General features: G+C 36.0%; 1 long non-coding RNA gene across 1 annotated transcript; it reads right to left on the bottom strand.

Annotated features, from left to right (window-relative positions):
• Nucleotides 1-8,117: 8,117 nt before the first annotated feature.
• Nucleotides 8,118-10,126, bottom strand: LOC106071685 (uncharacterized). Its single transcript, XR_008775029.1, has 2 exons — nucleotides 9,941-10,126; nucleotides 8,118-8,577 (listed from the first exon to the last, which is right to left on the bottom strand). It is a non-coding gene; the product is annotated as an uncharacterized LOC106071685 (long non-coding RNA).
• Between the last annotated feature and the right edge of the window lie 7,422 nt (nucleotides 10,127-17,548).

The following is a 17,548-nucleotide window of genomic DNA, read 5'->3' on the forward strand; positions in this document are numbered from 1 at the left end:
AATTTAATTTTTTAATTAATTGTTTTCTAGCGCAACTTCTAGCAATGCGCTATGATTTAACACTTTAATGAACAATGGAAAGGGGGGGGGGATGAAGGAGGGAGAATATGGGAGAATGTTTCTGTGAACGCTTTTCAAAACCAATTTTAAAAAAATTGCTCCTCTTCAATTGGAACTCAAGAGCTAAAGCCTCCTTGGTGGTAGGCCGACACTCTCGCCATTGAGATAGAAAGAGCTTATAAAAATAGGTTTTAGAGTTAGGTTTCTATTGTTTATTTCAAGTTTTTAGGCAAACACCTATTTCTTCTCACATGGTTATCTCCCCTTAGCTAGATTTTATTAACAAAAGTAATTAATTACGACCAATTGATTTTTGTAAATGGTCGATTTATTTTTCAATTGAATTGTGTTGTTAGGCACAGTGAATAGGTGTGCAAAGTTTCAACTTGATTCGAGAGTCCAAAGTAGGAGAAATAACATGTACAAAACTTCTACCAGTGAGTAAAAAAAAAAGATTAAACTCATCCTACGCTTGTCATCGGTTTATCATCTGTGTCGAACCCACTATACATATTGTGATCATATACACACAAATACGTGTACATAATTTGTATAATTCAAAGATCTTGGATAAATAGACTAGCCGACCAGGAGATTAAGTGACCATGGGAGTTTAATGACCTGAGATAAAATACAAGGGGGAATAAATGACCATGAGATGGATTAAATGACCGGACGCCATCTGCAAACTTGTTATCAAAAGTTAACTGCGTGCGCAGCTTTATATTAGCAAATTTATTATCAGATGGATTAACAGTAATAGAGTGTACTTGTGTAGATGACGGTATGAGTATACTGGTCAAATCTTAATTAGCCAGAGCTTAAGTTTATGTACATCTATAAACAGGTGGTCCCATAACATTTGTTATGCAATACTGAGATCCTTGCACGAACAGGTATTCCCAGCATCTTTATAGCCCTCAGACAACGCCGCCTGCGCTGGCTTGGACATGTTCGCCGGATGGAGGACAAACGCATCCCGAAAGCCATCCTCTACGGACAACTCGCGACTGGCTCAAGAAAAACTGGTCGCCCCCACCTCCGTTACATAGATGTAATAAAACGGGACCTCAAATCAGTGAACATCAATACTGACCGTTGGGAAGACATAGCTCTAGACCGCACCAGATGGAGAGAGACAGTGACCAATAAAGCTATGGATAGCGAAAGACTATGGACCTCAGCCCAGGAAAAAAAACGGACAATGCGAAAAATGGCCGGCTCCTCTACCACCTTAGCAAAAGCCACCTTAAACTGCGCTATCTGTGGACGAAAGTGTCTCTCCAAAATAGGGCTCCACAGCCACATGAGGAAGTGTGCGAATGAACCATAGTCGTTCTACGACTGAAGGAGGCCAATGAATGAATAAACAGTGTGCCAACTAACAGAACACAAATATATATTTATCTAGAAACACTAGCTCGACTGGCTATAATACCACAATACAGTATATTTATCCACACAACGGAGTTAGATTTCAAAGTGAATTAGTTTCAATTTTTACAATGATGTTTTTCACCTGACGTTTATCAACAAGTACATTAGCACTGACTGAGGTGATGCTCTCAATAGAAGAATTAGGGGGAAAAAAAGAAACAATAAAAGTAAAGTCTTTAAAGTGTCATGCAAAAGGGAAAGCAGATGAGTCACAAAAAAAGACCCAGAAATGAGAATATAAAAAAACAGAACTAAAATACTTGAAATGGGTGAAAGTTAATTGTGTATTGTTTCTACTTGGACCACCTGCTGGCCTTTCTAACAGAATAAACATCGAGTTAGTGGTAAACACTTTAGTCGTTTTGTTTTGGTTTTCGTGGTTTAAATACCAGACAAAAACTTTTTCTGGTATTTAAAGTTCACGTTGATAGAGATCTTCTGTATGTTTCTTTACTAGCAGTACACACCGGCTACGCCCGTTGAATTGTTCCCAGGCTTTATAATGTTTGTTATGATTGGAACACCCTCTTTTTTTTAATTTTAATAAACGAGCCTCACATAATCTAACAAACCTTTTTAGCCCGTTAATTAGTGTATCTCTTACAATGAAATTTTACGTCCCGCTTTCTCTCTCTCTCTCTCTCTCTCTCTTTCTCTCTCTCTCTTTCTTTCTCTCTCTCTATCTCTCTCTCCTCTCTCTCTTTCTCTTTCTCTCTCTCTTCTCTCCCTCTCTCTCTTTCTCTCTTTCTTTTTTTCTCTCTCTCTTTCTCTCTCTCCTTTCTCTCTCTTTCTCTCTCTCTTTCTCCTCTCTCTTTCTCTTTCTCTCTCTCTCTTTCTCTCTCTCTTTCTCGCTCTCTTTCTCGCTCTCTTTCTCTCTCTCTTTCTCTCTCTATCCCCTCCCTCTCTCTTTCTCTCTCTTTCTCTCTCTTTCTTTCTCTCTCTTTCTCTCTCTCTTTCTCTCTCTCTTTCTCGCTCTCTTTCTCGCTCTCTTTCTCTCTCTCTCCTCTCCCTCTCACTATCTCTTTCTCTCTCTTTCTTTCTCGCTCTTTCTCTCTCTCTTTCTCTCTCTCTTTCTCTCTCTCCTCTCCCTCTCTCTATCTCTTTCTCTCTCTTTCTCTCTCTCTTTCTCACTCTATCCTCTCCCTCTCTCTCTCCTCTCCCTCTCTCTCTCCTCTCCCTCTCTCTATCTCTTTCTCTCTCTCTTTCTCTCTCTCCTCTCCCTCTCTCTCTCATTCTCCCTCTCTCTCTCCTCTCCCTCTCTCTTTCTTTCTCTCTCTTTCTCTCTCTTTCTCTCTCTCTTTATCTCTCCTCTCCCTCTTTCTCTCTCTCCTCTTCCTCTCTCTCTTTCTCTCTCTTGTTCTCTCTCTCTCCTCTCTCTCTTTCTCTCTCTCTTTCTCTCTCCTCTCTCTTTTGTCTCCTCTCTCTCTCTTTCTCTCTCCTCTCTCTTTTCTCTCCTCTCTCTCTTTCTCTCTTTCTCTCTCTCTCTTTCTCTTTCTCTCTCTCTCTCTCCTATCCCTCTCTCTCTCTCATCTCTCTCTCTTTCTCTCTCTCTCTCTTTCTCTCTCTCTCTTTCTCTCTCTCTCTTTCTCTCTCTCTCTCTCTCATTCGTTGTCTGAATCCTCCATTTTTTTTTAATCCGCGCATCGTAATATCTCCCACATAAACTTTTGACTTGATTTGGAAAGACCCGCTTCATAATGCCCCTTCAGCTTTCTCGTTCCGAAGTCGCGCCTGCAACCAGGTACTCTCCACGATGTCAGTTGCTGTCTAAGCTGGTCTTAAAGCGTTGGCGTTGGCCATGAAACACCAAACACCAAAAAATTACATGACTGTCTTTAGATTGGAGGGAGAGGAACGGAAGACAACATTGAAGAATTTTGGGCTTTACGCTGGAGAGAACACTTCATTTGACAGGAAGCAGAAGAAAAATATAAAACATATCAGCAGATCTCCTGTGGTGTAACAGCATTCGGCCATGGGTTGGACTGGTTGTCAGAGGCTTGTTGAGACGCATGCCATTAGGAAGCATTTTATAGTTAGTGTGGAGTGCTTGTATTCATTACAAGTTCCGTCAATGACAAGCTTGCGGAATCTTCACGTGTGGCTCAGAAATTGAGTCCGGCGGAACTGTTTTCACTAACAGAACAAGGAGCGAAGGCGAGTAGCTGGCACCTAAGCCAGTAAGCTTCGGGGAGGGTGGGGTCGTTACCCACCTAGTAGAATGAAATCTCTGAATTTAAACCTCTACTGCCTTGCAGCTATGCCCAATCAAGGGAAAGGCTTCGGGACGTCAACCCTTAGGAAAAATCAGGAACCGGCGACCCTTAGGCAGCTTGAAGCACACAGTTAATACCTTGGCAGAACCTTGTTTCCAAACTGTATTGGCAGTTGCCGTTCTTGTGGATACATCATCTGCATGGAGAGGAAGAATCGCTGTGTGGGCAACATCGTTAAGACCACAGCTAATGCTTAGACTCCTTAGACATTCATCTCATTTCCATGAGATGATCCATAATTGCTTCACGACTGAAGGGGGCCATATAACAACATTCGATACGTGAATTCTGTATTTCCTTTTTGTTTGTTTTTTTAACAGGTCGACATTTCTTCAGACCCCGGAACTATGTGTATTAAATAAGCTGTGTTGACCTACGCTGGAAATAATTAAAGATACAACTGAACCAGTGCAGAGACACTTTATTTCCTCTATTAATTTATTAAGATTGTACTTATTCAACAACTATACTTTCAGGTGGAAGGAAACGCACTAAATTAATCAGCATAGAGATATTCAGTGGGCTACCATAATTATGCTCTAGCGAGTGTACATGCACGTGGTGAAGATGTGAGAAAGGCTTACCATCCAGTCCGCAACTCATTGCATCGTTGCCCAGCGGGGGCAATGGCACATTATAGGAATTTGGAGGGCCCCCAGTGGGCTCGGCCTCCGGCGTCGCATTGGTCGGGGGAACCCACTGCATTGGCTTAAGGTACTGTGACCCATGACAAAAACCAATGTGATTAAATGATCATCTAGTTGTTGGGGGCCAATGAAGAGCCAATTGTTCATCCTGACTACGGGATAAAATACTTCAAAAGGGATGCGTTTCATCTATACGGTATCTTCTGATTAGAACATCAAACGTAATACAATTCAAAAGAGAGATTTTAAAGAATTATTTGGCGTTGTCTTGTGGTTATTGTTTTTTTACTTGAAAACAAAACTGAACAATCTACTTTTAGTAATGAGCTTTCTGACTTATATTATATGTTATTTTCTTGTCAAAAATTGAAATCAGATTTTCAATAGCTTTTCTAATAACGACTTTTCTTCTAGTAAAATTATTATCATAGACACTTTGGAGACTTACACATATGTATATTTATCATTGAAAGACATTTTAATGGATTCACCACTGTATATAAGAAGTCGATTCTTGAAAATGTACTGTGTGCATTCTAAAGCTTTATAACAACAAAAAAAAGGCTTATTGTTAATTATTGTAGCTTTTATACCAGAAGGCAGACAGATAATAAAATTATATTTTTGTTATAAAATTATTTTTAAAAAAATTATATGAATAAATGTCATTTAAAAAATTAACAAACATAATCTTTCTTTCTCATTATAGTCTCTTATGTCTAGATTGTTTCATAAGAGGTGTATTTTTTATGAAAAAAAAACCCTGCTCACACTATTAATCTTAAATAACATAAAAGTTCACTTTCAGCAGGTAAATGTAGTCATTGCACCAGAACTTGGCAAGATTTAATAAATCGTTATTTCGCATTTTCATTATCATTCTATTTTTTTAATTTTTTTTTGTAATCTAAACAGGACGGACGGACGGACAGACCACACAAAAACTAACGGTACCTCTTTCTTTTTGCGGGGCAACTGAAAAACCAAAGAAGCACTAGAATTTAATTTACTAATTGAAACTATACATAATTTTATAATTGGAGTAATCATGTACCGACGGCATTATATTGAATTTTAAATGTAAATAAAGGCTACTACTAATTAACGTACATTGTGTATGCCTAAACCGCTTTACTGTATGTTCATATTCTATATTACATTAACAAGAGAATTAAATGCACATTTACCGAAGTTTACAAAAATAATACGAAAGGGGGGCTATTTGAATGGTTATTGTGGATTGTCATTGACTGAATAGCTTCCCTTAGAAAGACATATACGTGATGCATTTGGTATGTGAGTTTATTGTGAAAGCAATAAAAAAGATGTAGATGGATGTCACCTGGGAAGGTTGTCTCAGTTTTAAAAAAAATCACTTTGGTCACAATAACATCTCCTCTTACAGCCAAACAATGGCAAAGAATTGAGAAAATCCATTATATTGAATTGCAAATTTGCACATTAAACTAATAAGTGAATATTTTTATTAAGAACATGGATTCTCAACCTGTGGGTCGCGACACCTTTGGAAAATTGTGTTACGTCAATTTTTCATCAGAATTTTTAAAACTTTTTTTTTTACATATTATCAAACGATCGTCAAGAGTCAAATAAATCAACTAAAAAAAAAAGGGAGAGGGTTAAATGGAAGAACCCGGCATTTTACCAGAGAATACAGAGTTTGTTTTGAGTTAGAAGTGTAAAATCATTATTTAAGATAAACATGTAAAGTAGACTTGAGGCAGGAGATCACGGTCTTCATGATCTTACAAAGACAGCCCTGAGAGCTCATGATCTGGAGAAACAAAAACAAGCTCATCCTTCGCACTAACGTTGGGTGTGTTTGCAAAGACAGCCCTGAGAGCTCCTGATCTGGTGAAACAAAAACAAGCACATCCTTCGCACTAACGTTGGGTGTGTTTGCAAAGACTGTCGCAACAATGTTTTTGTATCAATGTCGTTTACTGTATCAATGGCTGTACGTTTTCTATGATAAGATTTATTATTTAAAATTTCAGTTGACACATTTTACACTAAATTACGTTTTTGCTTGGTTCAGTTTCTAACAATAAAAATGCATCATGGATATCAGATATAGAAATATTGATAACGATTTTATAACATAGCGAAATCCCATTTAGCTAGGCCTACAAACGAAAAAAAATATGGCTGGGGTCGCCGCATAGTCGAATATTGTATTAGGGGTCGCGGACCTCAAAAGGTTGAGAACCGCTGTATTAAGAATAACTTAATTGATCATAATGATGTGGTGGTATAATTAATTAACATAAATTTATGAAAAAAATTGAAAATTTACCAATGTATCTATTAGTTGCTCGCTGGCTATTAGGAACAAAAGTGGATATTACTATTTAAGAAAATGTATACTATTTTAGAATTGAGTAACGTAAACATGAATAACTTTATTGTTCTACGCTATTGATTGCTACACTATTTTAATACTATTTTAACTTTTGCTGATAGGTTTGGATTAGAGAAGGGGAGGAGGGGGGGAAGTTGTCGAAAATTGCAACGAGAGAAATTGAATTGGCTACCCTGAAACAAAACAACAAGTTAGAGATGTTGCCAACAAAGAAAGTAAAAAAAAAAAAAAAAATCATACTGAAAAATTAAAGATAAATAAAATACAATTAGCTAAGATAGCAGGCGAAAAAAAACTAACATAATTTTTTTTCAAAACCAACATACAATACGTTTAGAAAATTTTAGGAAAATGATTAGACTTAAGAATATTTGTATACCCAATTTGAACATATTTCAATGGACCTCATTCGCCAAAACGAACGGTCACGTGATAATATTGATAAAACAACGGAAAAACTGTCACGTGATAACTATTGTTGATTAAAATTAGATCGTTATTTGTATAGAAGAGAATTACACGGCTCAATGTTGTTTCTTTACGATTGGTGAATGAGGTCCATTAAAATATTTACTTGTTATCTTGCTGTTTTTACAAAACGTCTAGGCTATCAACTCACTCTGTCCGTATGTCTGTCTGTCTGACTGGAAAAAATGTTTAACATGATTTTACTCCCATTTCCAATTTATGTATCAAGTGAAAACGTTGCACAATTATTCATTAAGCCTGACATGAGATGAATCAGTAAAAAAAATAACAATTAGTTAATTATTTTGTGATTAATAGTTTTGTTTGATTTTGAAATAAGGGGAATGAATGAGAGATTTAATCCCCTTATTACGTTTTGACACGTTTTTCTCCCACTTTCTATTCTCGGATCAAATTGAAATTTTGCATAATTATTCATAAAAAAAAAGTTCCCCTATTAGACCTTGTGGTCTATAGGGCAGATGATGTAAAAGGCATCTGTTTCTACAGCCTACGGTTAATGAGGGTGTCATGTGGCTCAGCCACCGAGCCTCCATAATTAGTCAAAGTCAGTAACAATACGCGAATCATTTAAAAAATTAACCAATTACTTAATCATTTAGTACTAATTAATTAACTTTGTTTTATAAAGCAGAAAGAAAGATAACCCCGTAATTTTCAGATAAATAGCAGTACTTAGCGGTTCCTTCCCTTAGACAAGCTTTTTTTTTTTTTTAAACCTCTAAATCTGTTGCTCCTGCCAAGGAGACTTGTCTTCAAATGTTTGACCTAATATTTCGGGGTTATAGCAAAAACATTCCTTTTTTTCTTTTTAAACAAAAACAGTTTTAAATCGACGATTTGATTTTATTGCATACGATTAATGAAACCAATATTCGCAGTACATAGAATGTAGGAAAATGTGGTCATTTGTTGCGTGTCGTACTTCTAGGCTGATAGTGAGCAAGGGATGTCCTTCTGTGAACTAGGCTGGTAGTGAGCAAGGGATGTCCTTCTGTTCACAGACGACCGAGTGAAGCAGATCATAGTCTGCGCTGGTGCAGTGCACAATTTCGAGTAGGACTCGGAGGGCCTCTAGGGTGGCGCATGCGGTGGCGGGGTCATTTTCGGCGTCGGCTTGCAGTCTAGCAGAATTCTTACAGCTCGAAGAGGACAACTGTGTCTCGATAATACACAAGACTTTCTCCTTGAGTGGATCCTGAGCCTGGCAGCAAATGACGAGGACGCCAAGCACAACTAATGGAAGGAGAAGCTTCATTTTTATGTTTAGTTTGATGTGTCTTTCCTAGAATTAGAAATAAAAACATGTTACCTTTGATACATTTATTTAAGCATAAATACTTATGCATATGTAACTATGTATTGTTTTTTTTACCGAACTAATATCAAGTCACTCCGTCAGTCTGTCTGGCAAAAATATTTGTACAGTTTATTTCTCTCCTTTCCTTTTCTCGGATCGAATTCAAACTTTACACAACTGACAAAGTTAACCAACTAGTTCATCAATTAGTCTGTCTGTGTGTCTCTCTGTCTGTCTTTTTGGCCAAAAGTTTGTACCCGTTATTTCTCCGACATCCAATCTTGGAAAAAGCTCAAATTTTGCATAATTATTTCTTTTAACTGACAACACAAGAATCAGTTTAAAAAAAAAAACAACAACAAAAAAACAATTAGTTAATCAACTATTGGTAATAAATTTCTTTGTTTGGTATCTCAAACAAGGGAATGAAATAGTACTTCACTGAAGTGGTGATATAAGCTGTCTCAGACTTCATGAACACAAACATATAATAGAAACAATAGATAACAATACAATCTTTTTATTTTTATTAAAGCTTTGTTATTGCTTGTCTAAATCTATTACAATTTAATTACACTATTGATCCAAACTAATTGATACAAATAAGCTTAATATATGCCTTGTTGTTTTTTAAAACTATTTTTTATATTTTTCTTATTTTACCAATTGTTTGTGTTTAGCCTCTAGCTTTCTCAATGCGCTATGATCCTATCACTTGCCTTGACCAGTTGGGAAAGGGGGGAGGGAAGAAGAACTCATTCTGTCTGTCTGAACATGCTTTCATTCCGTTTCCCATTCACGTATTTATTGTACATTGAAAGATATGAGTCAATAAATTTTTTTTTTTTACAATTGATTAATTAATTAATGGTTATTATTTTTTTGTTTCGTATCGAAATAAGGGGAAAAATACTACTTAATGAGAAATGTGAATGATTATATGGATTTAATCCCCTAATTATGTTTAGACACATTTTTTTTTCCACTTTCTATTCTCAGATCAAGTTTAAATTTTGTATAGGTATTCATAGTCGATGACAATACACGAATCTATCCATAAATAAACCAATTAGTTGATCAATTGGTACTAAGTATTTTTTTTATAGCAGAAAGGAAAATAAACCCTGCATATTTAAGAAAAAATGATAGTAATTAACGGTTCTTTAAAAAGGTATCTTTTTTTTTTTTTTTTTTTTTTTAATTCTGACCTTTTCTCAAGACTAAATATAGATGAAGGCAATGGAGCCAACACGATAATACAAAGTAATCAATCTCGTGTTTTAACAAAAACGTTCTGAGAAAAGAAATACTTAACTCCTAGCATGTAACATTGTTCTCTTAAACTTACTGGATTCCACGCTGTGTTCTCGTTCCCACTGGTCCACAAACTAATGAGAACACATCATGTAATCGTGAATATATAGACATGCGTTTCCAGAACCTTTAACCCTTTACGTTGTTTTCTAGATCAAAAAGACAACTTTTCAACGCTGTCAAACTGGCCGCAGATAACAGAAGTAGTACATACATTGAAACCACTTTTTGTGTTTTTGAAATTGAAAGTGCAAATCAAACATTCTTATCGACAATACTGTGATGTCGAAGTAACTGAACTGTCCAATCAAATTAATTGTATTTGACATTGTTTTTTTTTTAAATACATTTTTTACTAGCGTCTAAATAAGTACTAAAATGTACTATGTGACATGGGAGCGACGTCACTGGTTAAATTGATAGACGTACACAAACAAAAATAACCGAACAGTTGTTGTTGTTTTTTTCACCTCTTATCCTGTTTTCTTTAGCCTCAGTACAATGTAGTACTTATTGTGACGCTAGTGTGGTTGTATGCACATATGACCCAGATGGTGATGATTCTAGATTTTGATCTAGTACACTAACTCTCTAAGGTAACGCGTTCCGTAAGGAGTAGAGAAACACCATTACCATTTTAAATTACAAATAATCCCTGTATCAGCATGAACTACTGTTGTAGAGGAGATAGGCAAGAATATTCTTTTCGGTACCAGTATAGCAAAACAAATTGAGCAAACGAATCCGCAGTTAGAGCGTTGAGAAAGAGAAAAGCAGTAATCTACTAATTATTTTTTGTCCTTTTATGCCCCGATCCATCTTGGCATTTTGGCGACTCGCGAAAGGAGATAAGGCTCTTTTAGTTTAATTTTCGTCCGGCTGTCACGTTTAGATGTTAATAGCTAGAAATACCATAGAAAATCCGATCTCGTAATATTTTGAAGCTTGCAAAATATTTGTGAAAAGGCTATGTTTGGTCTTCTGAGAGCAAAGCCATTTTTTAAAGAAACAAAAAATATTTTTTACTTGACGGATATGAAACGCGGCCTGCGGGCCCTTAGTTTGCCTTTTGTTGATCTATTAGATTGAATTTAGAGCTATGTCAAACATGGAGAATGTTTTTTATATATTTTTTTATCGACATGCAACGAAAATAACAGTAGAGTGTGAAAATGGGTTTTACCCGTTGAGCCAACACATTCATTTCCAATATAAAATGCTGTGAAAACATGCTACCTAAAGGTCTTCTGTTTTTTCCTCCGTTAAGAGGAGAGGTGGGAACCGGTGTGTGGACGACACCGTTCCAACTATTCATCTTATTACACCCAGACACATACAATTACGACATTCAATTACGTATTTTTTCAAGGCGGCTTACGAGTGCTATTTCGGGGGGGGGGGGGTGTTGATTGGTGACGTTTAGTACCATACCCTCAAACTTGAATTTACATTTACTAAGGATTTATACGTTTCTAGAATGTAGGGCTACATTAGAGAGTGGTGGCGAGTGGCGACACAATATATATCATGGGCGTAGCCAGGATTTTTTTTCGGGGAGGGTTTTTTTTTTGGGGGGGGGGGGATTCCCTCCGCCCCCCCCCCCCCCGCCGGGCACTATTTCTGGTATTGAAAGCCAACAAAATGCATATTCTGAGGTATCTACAGTGCATTATCTTGCTATTAAAAAGTTTTATTTCAAAAACCTAATGTGCTATTCTTACTGACTTAGACCCTCTCGCGCCGTTCGGCGCATTTTCCGGCAAGCTGTTTCCGCAACTCTTATTTTGCGTAATTCATTTTGTGTGAGAACATGTCCCGCAAAACCTCATGCGACGCTCTGTCACAACCTTACTAAGGATTCGACTCCCAGTTCGGCATATGATTTCTTTGATTTAGACCCGATCTATATGACTGACTCCTAAAATCTGTCTTAGCCATCTTTGTTGAGATACATTTAATGATTTTCAATTTCGGCAGAAGACTATTCTTAAACTAAGAAATCTCTGGAGTTTTTTTGTTTTGTTTTTAATTCAAAACCCCATTTAGCTACGATTAAAGAATTCGGTCACTATAGTTTGCTTTAAAATAATATTGAAGAGAGAGGTTTTCAACTCTAAAGGCTCTGTAGGGGAATTTTAAACTCAAAACCATCTGGAGGGGTTTTAAACTTTAAAGAAAAAGCCATCTGGAGGAGGGGGATTTACACTCAAAACCCCTTTGGCTACGCTCATAGATTTTATAGTGTGTAATTTGCTTTTTTTTTATATTGAAGAGGTACATTTTAGCTTCAAACCCCAACTGGAGGGGGGGGGTGAAACTCAAAACCTCTTTGGCTACGCTTATAGAATTTTGAGTGTGTAATTTGCTTTTTTTATTTTGAAGATGGGGTTTATCGTAAATTTTGGAGGGGGTTTTAAAATCAAAATCTTCCTCAACTGTGCTGTTGGAATTTGGGGATTGTTGTTTGAATTTTTTTTGTTTTGTTTTATAGAAGAGGGGATTTAACTGCAAAAACCTCTGGTAGGGGGTTTAAAATTCAAAAACCCTTGGGTTTTAAACTCAAAGCCCCCTGGTAGAGGGATTTGTATCTCAAAACCCCTTGATAGGGGTTTTTTAAATCTCAAAACCCCCTGGTAGGGGGATTTAAACTCAAAACCCCCTGGTAGAGGGTTTTTAACTCAAAACTGCCTCGGCTGTGCTGTGGTAAGTGATGATTTAGTATTAAAATCTCACCTAAAATAAACAAAATGAAAGCAAAAATCATTCACTTAATTCCGTTCCCCCCCCCCTGCGGGGGGGATTTCATTTCGGGGGGGGGGGGGGTTGAACCCCAAGAACCCCCCCCCCCCCGGCTACGCCCATGATATATATAATACATATTTTTATTACATTTACAATTAATCTAAAGCAGTGATGCCCAACCTAATTCGGCCCGCGGGCCTTTATAATTTCCTACACTCGTCTCGCGGGCCACATGAACGAAACGTTATAAAATGAAATGAAATCGTTCTGATACTATTTTGGTAGAAACCTATGGATTTGATACTTAATAGGTTATTGGACAATTATATTTTTTTTTACGCGATAAACACTATCATTATCTCTCTACTTAAATGTGAGCAACACCGGCTCATTTTGTGGTCTCTTTTGGATAAATTTCCATGGATCCTCCAATATCTAAGCATAGTTTAACAATTTTTTTATTCGCGGCTCAAACCTAGAATGCCACCTTATTAATTTTATAATGCACTTTTTTTATGTTGTTATTTTATCAAACAGCCACACTTTCTTTATAAAATAAATATGTTGGCTTATTATCATGTTCATAAACACACAAATGTTAAAGATCATGATACCAATCCATCAGAGAAAAAGTGAGGGCCCAAACGTAGGTAAAGATACATTTTTTCAACTTTTTTTTTTGTTTGGAAGGTAGATTTCTACACTTAGTGCCGACATTGCGGAGAGCCGGATGGAACCTCGTCGCGGGCCGGATATGGCCCGCGGGCCGTAGTTTGAGCATCACTGATCTAAAGTAACCCAACTAGAAGAAGCAAAACTCAAACCTCAATATACCAAAACATAGAAAGTCTTCGGGAGTCAGACCTTAGGAATAATAGCAGCACAATGTGCTACTCTCTGGCAGAGCCTGCGACACAGATGATCCCAAACTATATTGGCACTTGCGTGGAGAGGGGAAATCATTATGAGCATATTAAATGCCCAGGCATTCGTCCCGTTTCCATGATATGTTCCTTAGTTGTTTTTTTTTTTTTGTTAGTTGTTTATTTTTGTTTGTCTTTGAGAGACGTGAGAGAGGAGTGTTTGTATAATGTGTTATAAGGGCCTACGTTGTTTTAATTATCATTTCACGTGTTTCTCTAGACATCTACTTCCAAGATAAATTCATGTATATTTATAAATTAGGGCTATTTTAATTTGTGTTTAAAAAGAAGTCTTTTCAAGCTTATTTCAAGTCTATTTCACTAAGAAACGTAATACGCCTGCATTTGGGGTTTAGTTGTAATAGCTGTTTGGGGATGCAAGCCAACGACCGAGCATTAACGAAGTCACGATCATGTTTATTTACCAACACTTATAAGTCAGATTTCAAAGTGATTTTTTTTTTTTACAATTATTTCACGACAATAATAATCGTGTTTATCATCGATAATGTAAGAATAAGTTGCACTGATACGCTGTTCTCGAAAGAAGAACTGGAAAAAAAAAAAGAAGAAAAGAAACAATACTAGTAAAGTAGGTCAATTATAAATAGATCTCCTCTCGTCTTTATATATAATACAGACGTTACTTCAAAAAAGAAGATGATTACGTCCTACGCGTCATGCATTTAGTCATGCATATTAACCAATGACTTAAATTCTGCCAAGTCACTGGTTTTCCTGGCTAGCTCAGGCAACCCATTCCATGCTCTAATAGCACTAGGGAAGAAGGAGTATTTGTACAAATTTGTCCTAGCATATGGGACGAGGAATGTGCCTTTATCTTTGTGTCTTTCAGAGTATTTTATTAAATTTTGTTTTTGTATTTGAAGATTATGGTTCAGTGTTTTATGTATTATTGCTACTTTACTTTTGAGCCTTCTGTCCTGAAGGCTTTCTAAATTTAGTGATTTTACTAAAGGTGTTACTCTAGTCAAATGTGAATATTCGTTTGTTATGAATCGCACTGCTCTATTTTGTGTCTGTTCTAGTTTCTTAATGTTTTCTTGAGTTGAGGGGTCCCAAACAGAGGATGCATATTCTATTATTGGCCTAACCAAGGTTAAATAACATTTTAGTCTTTAAAGTGTCCTGCAAAAGTAAAAGCAGATGAGTCACAAAGTCTCAGTAATGAAAATATAAAATGAAAGACTTGAAATGAGATCAAACATTGATGTGTTTTGTTTAAACCTAGACCACCTGCTGACCTTTCTAAAAGAATAAATATCTAATTGGTTATAAACACTTTGAATGCTTTGTTTTGTCTTAGACGGTTACAAATCCACAATATAAACTTGTTATGATATTTCAGGTTTGCATAAATATATATTTTTGTATATTTGAATTATTTCTAACGTAAGAATTTGTTATTTAATAAAATGACCATGAATCGATATTATTGATGAAGTCATATGGTGACCTTCTGGTAAGAGGAGTAAAAGTAATATAAGTCAAAAGAACGATTTCAAAGAATCAGTTTGCGTTTTTTACATATTAAGTGCATTCTTAAGCCTTGTAAACAAAAAAGAGGATCAAACAAAACATTTTTTTGTAGTTATCACACAAAAAAAAAACACATAAATTATTAATATACATTTTAAAATAACAAAATTAAATAAATAAATGTTGTATGTATAAAAATTCACCTCTCTTTGTAATGCACTCTTCAGTGTATGTTTGTTTGTTTTTTTACTCTCTATAGTGAATAGTTATTAAGAAAATGTATAAATAACTGCTTGCATTTTTACTATTAAAAATTAAATGATTCGCTTTCAAAAAAGAAAAAAAAAAGGAACCGTTGCATCAGAACATTGAAAGTTCTAAAATATCACGATGTCGTATTTTCAATATCTATTTTAGTTTCTGTGATCTCAACGGGACGGACGGACAGACACCACAAAACTAATAACAGCTATTCAGACACGAGGTTTCTATTTCCTTGCAAATAATATAAGGGGAGGTTATTTATATGGTTCTAGTGATTTATTAGCGGCCTCCGAAAGGGGAAAAGACGCTATTAGTTTTGTGCGAAATGTCTGTCCATCTGTTCGTCTGTCCGTCCGTCCCGTTTAGATCTCGCAAACTAAAAAAGATATTGAAAATCCGACATCACAATATTTTAGACCATTCAAAGTTCTGATGCAACGGCTACATTTTTTTTTCTGAAATCGAAAAATCTAATTTTTTAAATCAGTTATGCAAGCAGTTTTTTTAAAGAGAAAAAGCTAATTAGTATAGATAGACCTAATTTAAGACAAATTGTAAACCTGCAAACTTCATTTTCCTGAACTTTTATTTTATTGCGGGAATTTCTATTATTTTTTTTTTTTTTGAGGATTCGAATAAGAGATTGAACCTTTTCAAAACAATTAGATCAATTATAAGACATCAGTTAGGCCAGGGAAGGCGAGGTGGCTGAGCGGTAAAGCGCTTGGCTTCCGAACCGGGGGTCCCGGGTTCGAATCCTGGTGAAGACTTGGATTTTCAACTTTGGAATCTTTGGGCGCCTCTGAGTCCACTCAGCTCTAATGGGTACCTGACATTAGTTGGGGAAAAGTAAAGGCGGTTGTTCGTTGTGCTGGCTACATGACACCCTCGTTAACCGTAGGCCACAAAAACAGATGAGCTTTACATCATCGGCCCTATAGACCACAAGGTCTGAAGAGGGAACTAGTTAGGCCAGGTTCACATCTAACTTTACATTCACTTTCACCTATCCTTTGATCTGCGGGACCGTTGGGGCACTACACAAGATCTGTTAACCTTCTTTCTCCATTCTTATCTCTCATTTGTCTTTGATATCATTTCATTCGGATGTTCTTTCTGAAAATATTGAAGCCTGCCTGGGTGGACGACTTCGGGGGCCGATTTTGAGTTTGTGTTTCCACACAAACTGTCTTTTGTAACCTTGTTATTGGTTAAATAGTCTCCATTGATGAGACATAAACAGGATGTATAAGATAATATATAGAAGATAAAGTGAGTTTATTGTGAAAGCAATAGAAAAGATGTAGGTGGGTGTCAGGGGGGATGGTTGTCTCAGTACAAGATCACGTTGGTCACAATATTATCTCCTCTTATTGGTCACAATATTATCTCCTCTTATTGGTCACAATATTATCACCTCTTATTGGTCACAATATTATCTCCTCTTATTGGTCACAATATTATCTCCTCTTATTGGTCACAATATTATCTCCTCTTATTGGTCACAATATTATCTCCTCTTATTGGTCACAATATTATCACCTCTTATTGGTCACAATATTATCTCCTCTTATTGGTCACAATATTATCTCCTCTTATTGGTCACAATATTATCTCCTCTTATTGGTCACAATATTATCTCCTCAAACAGCCAAACAGTAGAAGAACAAATTACAAGAATTGGGAAAATCTATAATATAATTTTTTTTGGCCCGAGAGATTGTTTCTTATATATCCACTTATTTTTCAACTTGCCAACGACGATAAAATGTGAAAATTGAGCATGTTCTTACTTAACTTAAGCCTAGAATAACTAAGCCACAGTGGTTAAATTTACACACAAAAAAACAACAACAACTTGTTATTCGCAATTTCTACCAAATGTGTCTTTGAAAGCCGAAATTTTAATGACTAAAGTATAAAGCATAAGTTCTTTCGCATTAAGCACTTATTAACACTTTTTTGGTACGCAACTTTCTTTTGTTCAGTTTTAGTATTTATGTTTTTTTTTTCTTCACTGTCACGGAATAGAAGTGTTCAAGATTATTCTTGAAAAACAAGCTTGTTTATTATTTCATTGATTTCTATAAATTTATTGATAATTTTGTCAGCAGGAAAGAACGTAAGATTCATTTAAAGTATTTTAATGTGCAAACTTGTCGATTAGCCATTCTCTAGCAATGAATATAAATTATTTTGGGGTAAAAAGTCTT

This window comes from Biomphalaria glabrata, chromosome 15, assembly GCF_947242115.1.
Source record: "Biomphalaria glabrata chromosome 15, xgBioGlab47.1, whole genome shotgun sequence".
Taxonomy (NCBI): Eukaryota; Metazoa; Mollusca; class Gastropoda; family Planorbidae; genus Biomphalaria; species Biomphalaria glabrata.